Consider the following 7,176-nt stretch of genomic DNA (forward strand, 5'->3'; position numbering starts at 1 on the left):
TACATGCTTACTGCTTGACACACCACAACCACCAGAACCGTGCGGTGTAGTAACACTATAACCCATGTAACCTAGCAGATACCGTGGGTCATGATAAGGATATAATCCAACCTAGCTGTCAAATGTGTAAGGATATAAACTAACCTAGCAGTTACCATGGGATAGAACGAGGATATAATCCAACCTATCTGTCATTGTGGGTCATAGTAGGGATACAAACTAACCTAGCAGTTAACGTAGATAAGAACAAGGATATAATCCAACCTAGCTGTCACCGTGGGTCATACTAAGGATATAATCAAACCTAGCAGTTACCGTGGGGCATAGCATGGATATAATATAGCCTAGTTGTTATCATGGGTCAGAGCAAACATTCTAACCTAGCTGCTACCCTGGGTCATAAAGATGTAATCTACGATAGTTGTCACCGTGGGTCATAGTAAGGATATACTAACATAGCTTGCTATCGTTAGAGACAATCTGACCAAGCGGCTACCATGTCACAGGAAGGGTAGTCTAACCTAGCTGCTTCCGTGGGTCATAGTAAGGATATAATCTAACAGGTGTTACCGTGGGTCAGAACAAGGAAGAAATCTAACCTAGATATTACTATGGGTCATAGCAATGATATGATCTAACCTAGCTGCTACGTGGGTCATAGCAAGGATATAATCTAACCTAGCTGCTACGTGGGTCATAGCAAGGATATAATCTAACCTAGCTGCTACGTGGGTCATAGCAAGGATATAATCTAACCTAGCTGCTACGTGGGTCATAGCAAGGATATAATCTAACCTAGCTGCTACGTGGGTCATAGGAAGATATAATCTAACCTAGCTTGCTATCGTTAGAGACAATCCAACCTAGCTGTTACCATGTCATACGAAGGATACAGTTTAACCTAGCTGCTTCCGTGGGTCATAGCGAGGACATTCTAACCTAGCTGTTTCCATGGGTCATAGCAAGAATGAATTCTAACCTAGCTATTGCCGTGGGTCATAGCATGACTACATCCTAATCGAGCTGTTACCATCAGACACTAAAGAAACATCCTTTGTTAATTCCTGTCTCCAGACAACAATCTTACCTGATTAACATGGACAGACACAGCAACAGAGCGAGCAGTCTTCCACACATCATGTCTGCTCCACGGTCTACCTCACACTGACACCAGACGCTCCACCCACCACCACCATCCACCACTATTCTGAAATTCGCAATTTCATTGTAACTCCCTAGTTCCCCAACGACAGGTATACACAAGAGGGTCAAGTGTCATTTCGTAGTGGTGTGGAAGGTTGAGAATCCTTATCGTGAGGCACGGAGAGGCCGCCTTCGAAGCACCTGGCGTTTAAGTCATTTTAGACTCTAGGAAATCATGAGTCGACGGTGTTGGGTTTGTTTTGGGTTTTACCAAGTTTGCATCGTAACAAACTGGTCGAATATTACTATTTCATCTTTATTTTCACTCCTTTCTATGAGCAGCTTCACTACAGTAAGATTTGTAAAAGAGCTGGTGAACTTGCCATTAAGTACATATGTTGTTTTATCCAGAAAAGAAGGTATAATATGAATGTTTGCAATCGCTAACAAGCGCCACGTTGCTGATCCGGGCTAAGGTTGCCATGTTCACTTTGGTGTTTTATCCGGTCAGGATGACAGGGATTGTAGCTTCAGCTTGGTAGTGAGAGACGTCCAGCATTATGAGGGTCAGGTCATTCCTGGTTCAAAGTATGTTTGTGTAATAATGACACTGTGGATGCGAGGTCTGCTGCTTGATCTCGTATGCGTCACGCTGAGGATGGCTGGACACAAAATTCCTATTTCTTTTTTATCTCTGTATTTTAGATAATCTAAGCTAGAAAATCGTTCAGCAAGTTGTAGTATGATTAGAATTAATAACAGGTTATACGCGCTAGCAATTCAACATCATATTATAGTACTCAAAACTTAATCATCGTACAACTGTGATAAGAAGTAGAAATAGATTTGTTTGGAAACTAAGTTCTGCTCTGAAACATGTTTCGTTACGTTGGCTGGTTGTTTAGGCAATCGATGTAGCAACTGCCACAGTCAATAAGGCCATCAACGTACAGTTATAACCAACAACCGAAAATTCTTTAACGTCTTCGGTCTGTTAAATATAATACTTAGAGCACACGCATTTCTCTTATGTGTATGACCTATTGATTTTTATTAATGTATCTTTATTAGCTACATGACATTTTGAACACTTTTACCCAGATATATATTAGGAGCAGTATACAAGGAGCAGTATACTAGGAGCAATATACTAGGAATATTATACTAGTAATATAATAGGACCAATTATACTAGGAGTATTATACTAGGAGCAGTATACTGGGAGCAATGTACTAGGAGTATTATAATAGGGGTAGAATACTAAGAGCAGTATACTAGGAGCATTATACTAGGAGTAGTATACTAGGAGCAGTATACTTGTAATATGCTTGGAGTAGTATACTAGAAGTAGTATACCAGGAGCAATATATTAGGCGTATTATACTAGGAGCAGTATACTCATCTAGTCATAGTCAACTCCAGACTTGTACTAGTAAAGAGTCGTGGTGTTACCATAGACCACGTCCGTCCAGAGGTGAGTTCCCGTAGTCCAAGGTTAGGTTGATTCCGGCCAGTAGCAGGGAAATGTGGACTCATATTGGAGTAAAACATTCTTTAACCAGACTGTACTTGTTGGTGAGAAAGCCTCCCCAAAGATGACTTTTCACCCGCGGTGTAACCTCCTGCTGGCGGAGTTCGGTAACACAAGGAACTATGTATATATTAATTCTCTCACACTCGTTCCTCGGTTCTCGTCAGTGCTATTCTCTTGGTATGTTTCAAGGCATTACTGCAGAGCTAACTACTCCATCTTTCGTGTGCCAGGAAGATTATAAAGTAAGAATAATGAATATTTTGTCAAGTATAGATATACCATATACCTTTCTCGTCTGCTTTCCACCGACTTTGTAGAGGTCAAGTTAACTTCTCTGATTATCTAAATGCCTGAACTTTTTTGCTTACCATTTTCTCCTTCACCTGATGGTCGCCATATAAAACAACTGTATTCGAATTTGCTTTTCTATATGAATTCAAGAGTTTCATTATGAATGTTCTATCTCTCGAGGTGAATGTTCTCATTATCATTCCATCTAATGATAATACAAAAAAAAATAGGAAGATATTTTATGCTTCTTGTAACAAAAATGTGACAAATAAAGGTGAGTCTAAATGTTTGGTGTTGCCCTATTCTCCCAACTTAGCTAATCTAAGACATGTTCTAAAAAGGAGTGCTTATAATGTTGCTTTCCAGTACAATAACACCATCAGCAAGCCCTTAATAAAGAGTAGGACAAATCATGCAACAATTGGAGTGTTTACGCCGTGAAATGCAAGACAAATAAAGATATTCAAATAGGCCAGACAGGAAAAAACTAACGGAGAGGTGTGTGTTATTGGCACCGTCATGCAGTACGCAGGGATGACCACAAAAATGCGATCGCTAAACATTGTCATGAAAATGATCACCCTGGCCATAGATCTTGAAAATCCCGTTATTCTATACCCCTCTGCTGATTATGCCACACGTAACGTCATTGAATCTGTCTTAATTGCTAATACTAAGAACTTTTATTTGTCCCCAGGCAATTCTAAAGCCCCTCTTAGCATTAAACAAATCATTATGAGAGAATTGACAAAGCACGAAAACATAAACAAGTTGTTCAAGACACACCCAGCTACCCAGGTCAACCCCCGCCACGTGATCCCCCTTAATCACTCTCCCTTACAACGGTTACGACCAGACAAAGCGGACAGTGGTTGGTCTGTACAGATTGGTGCTGGACGGCGGGACTCAGTGTGATGTTGGGATTTAAATAACTTTGTTAAGTACTGATAATGAGGTGGATTGTCTCCACGAAACATGTACCACATGCGTAGGAAAATCCCTTAAGCTGGCAAAGAAATCATTTTATAGAGTTGAACCCAAACCTCCCCATGACACCAGGAACCTTTTAGTTGTCCCTTTTGATTATAATTCTACTTTACTTCCTATTTTGCTTAAATCCTTTAATGTAAATGTTTCCTTCAGTAACAACAATACTATAAGGAATATCTTAATCAGGTGCAGGTGATGGGGTTGACATAACGTACAGTAAGGTAGTACATTATGAACGTATTGTACAATATTCCTAGAAAACTGATCATCCTTAATTTCTCAGACATGGCCAAAGTTTATCATTTCGAGACAAAGTAAGAATGACGCTATAACTAAAATAAACAATTAAACATGATTCCTGTGGTTTGTTGAGTGTGGATGTGGGGAAGTGAAGATCCCCACAACAGAGATATGAGCGTGATAACCATGTTCTGAACCATCTGGTGACTCTCATGCATAGTAGAGGTTGTAGGTCAAGTCAGTTGGGTTATGATTACCTCGTCATTTCTTGTCCAGTAGAGTAGTAAGATAGTGTCTGTCGTGCTAGCCAACTATCCTCAGTTCTCCACTTTGTTCACAACCTCGTCAGAGCTCGCAGATCTAATATACATTAAAACATTTTTATGTTAAGTCATCCAGTACAGAAGAAATGTTAAGTCATCCAGTACAGAAGAAATGTTAAAACATCCACTACAGATGAAAATGTTAAAACATCCAATACAGATGAAATGTTGAAACATCCAATACAGGTGAAATGTTAAAACATCCGGTACAGAAGAAATGTTACAACATCCACTACAGAGGAAATGTTGACATCCAGTACAGAAGAAATTTTAAAACATCCACTACAGAAGAAATATTAAAACATCTAGTACAGAAGTAATATTAAAACATCCAGTACAAAAGCAATAATGTTCCATGTTTATTGGGAAGAGGGAAAAACTGTATGGAGATGATGAAAAAGTAAATATTATTGCATGGCAACAAGTTTAATGTTGTCCTGAGAATGTTACGTATTATCAAGGTTGTTTACATAAGTGACTGGTATTGTCAGTGTTAGCTGGTAGAGAAGTTGACAGTGTTCAGGTCCAGGTGGCTCGTGAATCAATAACACGGGGAAAAAGAAACGTATCAATCAAGGTCTTAGTAAATGTAGGAAGGAAGGATATCTTGGTGCTGTTGATACATTAATAACCTTCCCAGGATGACTGCTGGTACCACTATACCGCAGGATGGACAGAGATGAGTCACTTTCTGATATAAAGATTGTTTGTACCGTATATACTCGTGCATAGTTCGAATTTTTAAGACCAACTTTTTAGGCAAAAAAATTGGGGGTCGACCTATACATGAGTTTCGTTTCGTTAGGATATGAGCAACTTTAAGCTTCAGACATGAACAATATTTACCAGTTACTCTCAGTAAACAATAGAAACATAAAATATGTACCAATTAGTTATGAAAAGCTGTGCAATGCCTTCAACAGATGAAACTCACCAACTTACAGTAGGCTAACTTACCTTACAACGTGCTCTCAGTAGTCTATGTCGAAGTTCTTAGCACAGGCTAACTTATATGGGGATATTCTTCTTCTTGATGTTTGTGAATGACTTGCCTCAAGATATGGACTTCAATCTGACTGTGTTTGCAGATGATGAAGAGGTCATGAGGAAAGTAAAAAGCATGGAAAACTACATCATGTTACAAGGGGATCTTGACAGTTTCCAAAGTTGGTCTCATATATCACTGATGGTCATTTCAAGCAGATATAATGAGGACGAAACGTAGTGAAGGAAGACTTGGTAGTCGACATCGTCCCAATCCTCACGCCAGAGTCCCACCTTAAAGAGGTAAGTTAAGTAAACCAACTGTTTGTTAGCAAATATAAGCATTGCAGGGAAGTTTATGGATAAGGAATAATCAGTAAGCTATTCACATCATCCAGAAGGTAAACCTAGTAGATGCTTCTCAAGTTTGGAAGAGGAAGCACAAAGAACTAATGAAAAAGTTCCAGAGGAGAGCACCAAATAAGTACCAGAACTGGAAAAGGTTAGAGGCCTTGTATTTGTCCACTTTGGAAGATAGAAGCGTGAAGGGGCACAACCTTTCTGTTTTTAGAATAGATAAATGGTATAGACAGTGAACAGTTCTTAGCGTGTAAGACTAAAACAGTTGGAGGACTCAACATGAAAATAGGCAAGAAACTTAATAGAAACGATGAGAAGTACTTTTATTATATAAGTGTGGTGGATGAATGAATGAATGAAAACATGGTTAAAGCAGATAGCCACCAGATATTTAAGAAGATGTATGATAGAAGAGAACATTCAAGGTATAGGGCCCCACAAGTGCAAGACTCCCTTCCCATACAGGACAAATAAGTAATTACACACATTAAAAGCACATTTAACTACAAATTAGCAAGTTCTTACAGCCTTCAACAAGTAATTCCAGTAGATTTTTTTCCTCACTTCGGTTGTTTGGAGGAAAGGAAGAAGTGAGACAGAGGAAAAGATATTTTGAATTGAACGAGAAGACTGAAGTGTGTCCAGATGTGTAGTACCAGTTTTTGATGCATGTGGGTCATTATTTGGAAGAGTGTTTTTGGTGCAAACTAAACTCTGTATTAGCGTTGTATCTTGTTATTCTGAAGGAGATTCACAAAGTCAAGCTAAACATTATTCATTGTGTATATCGATGGATTACAGGACCTCCCTGAGTGCTTTGAGGCTCCGAAGGAAGCAAGGATGTTCCATGTTGGTAATGTCGTTTACATCTTGGATTTGTCTATTGTTTGTACCATCGTTGTCTTCAGATGTGTGACATACTTTTTCTGCCGCTTCTCCGACTGGTGTAATCTTTTATCGTTCGTGTTTGTTGTCATTGTAGGAATGTTGTTCGTTTGTGACGAATCGTAGAGCATTATTTTGTAACCTCTGTAACTTCAGTATGCGTGATGGGGAGGCGAGAAATCTCTCTCTCTCTCTCTCTCTCTCTCTCTCTCTCTCTCTCTCTCTCTCTCTCTCTCTCTCTCTCTCTCATCACAATTTCCAGTAACTATCTCCATCACATCTGTCACCACCATCATACCCACTAATACTGACGTCATTGTAGGCGCCACTACCTCACCCACTCCGACCCACCACCACTACCACTCCATCACCACCACCAACACTACCCCACCACCAGGGGAGGAGGTACGAGATTGTGTTGCTACA

This window comes from Panulirus ornatus, chromosome 44 (assembly GCF_036320965.1).
Source record: "Panulirus ornatus isolate Po-2019 chromosome 44, ASM3632096v1, whole genome shotgun sequence".
Lineage (NCBI taxonomy): Eukaryota > Metazoa > Arthropoda > Malacostraca > Decapoda > Palinuridae > Panulirus > Panulirus ornatus.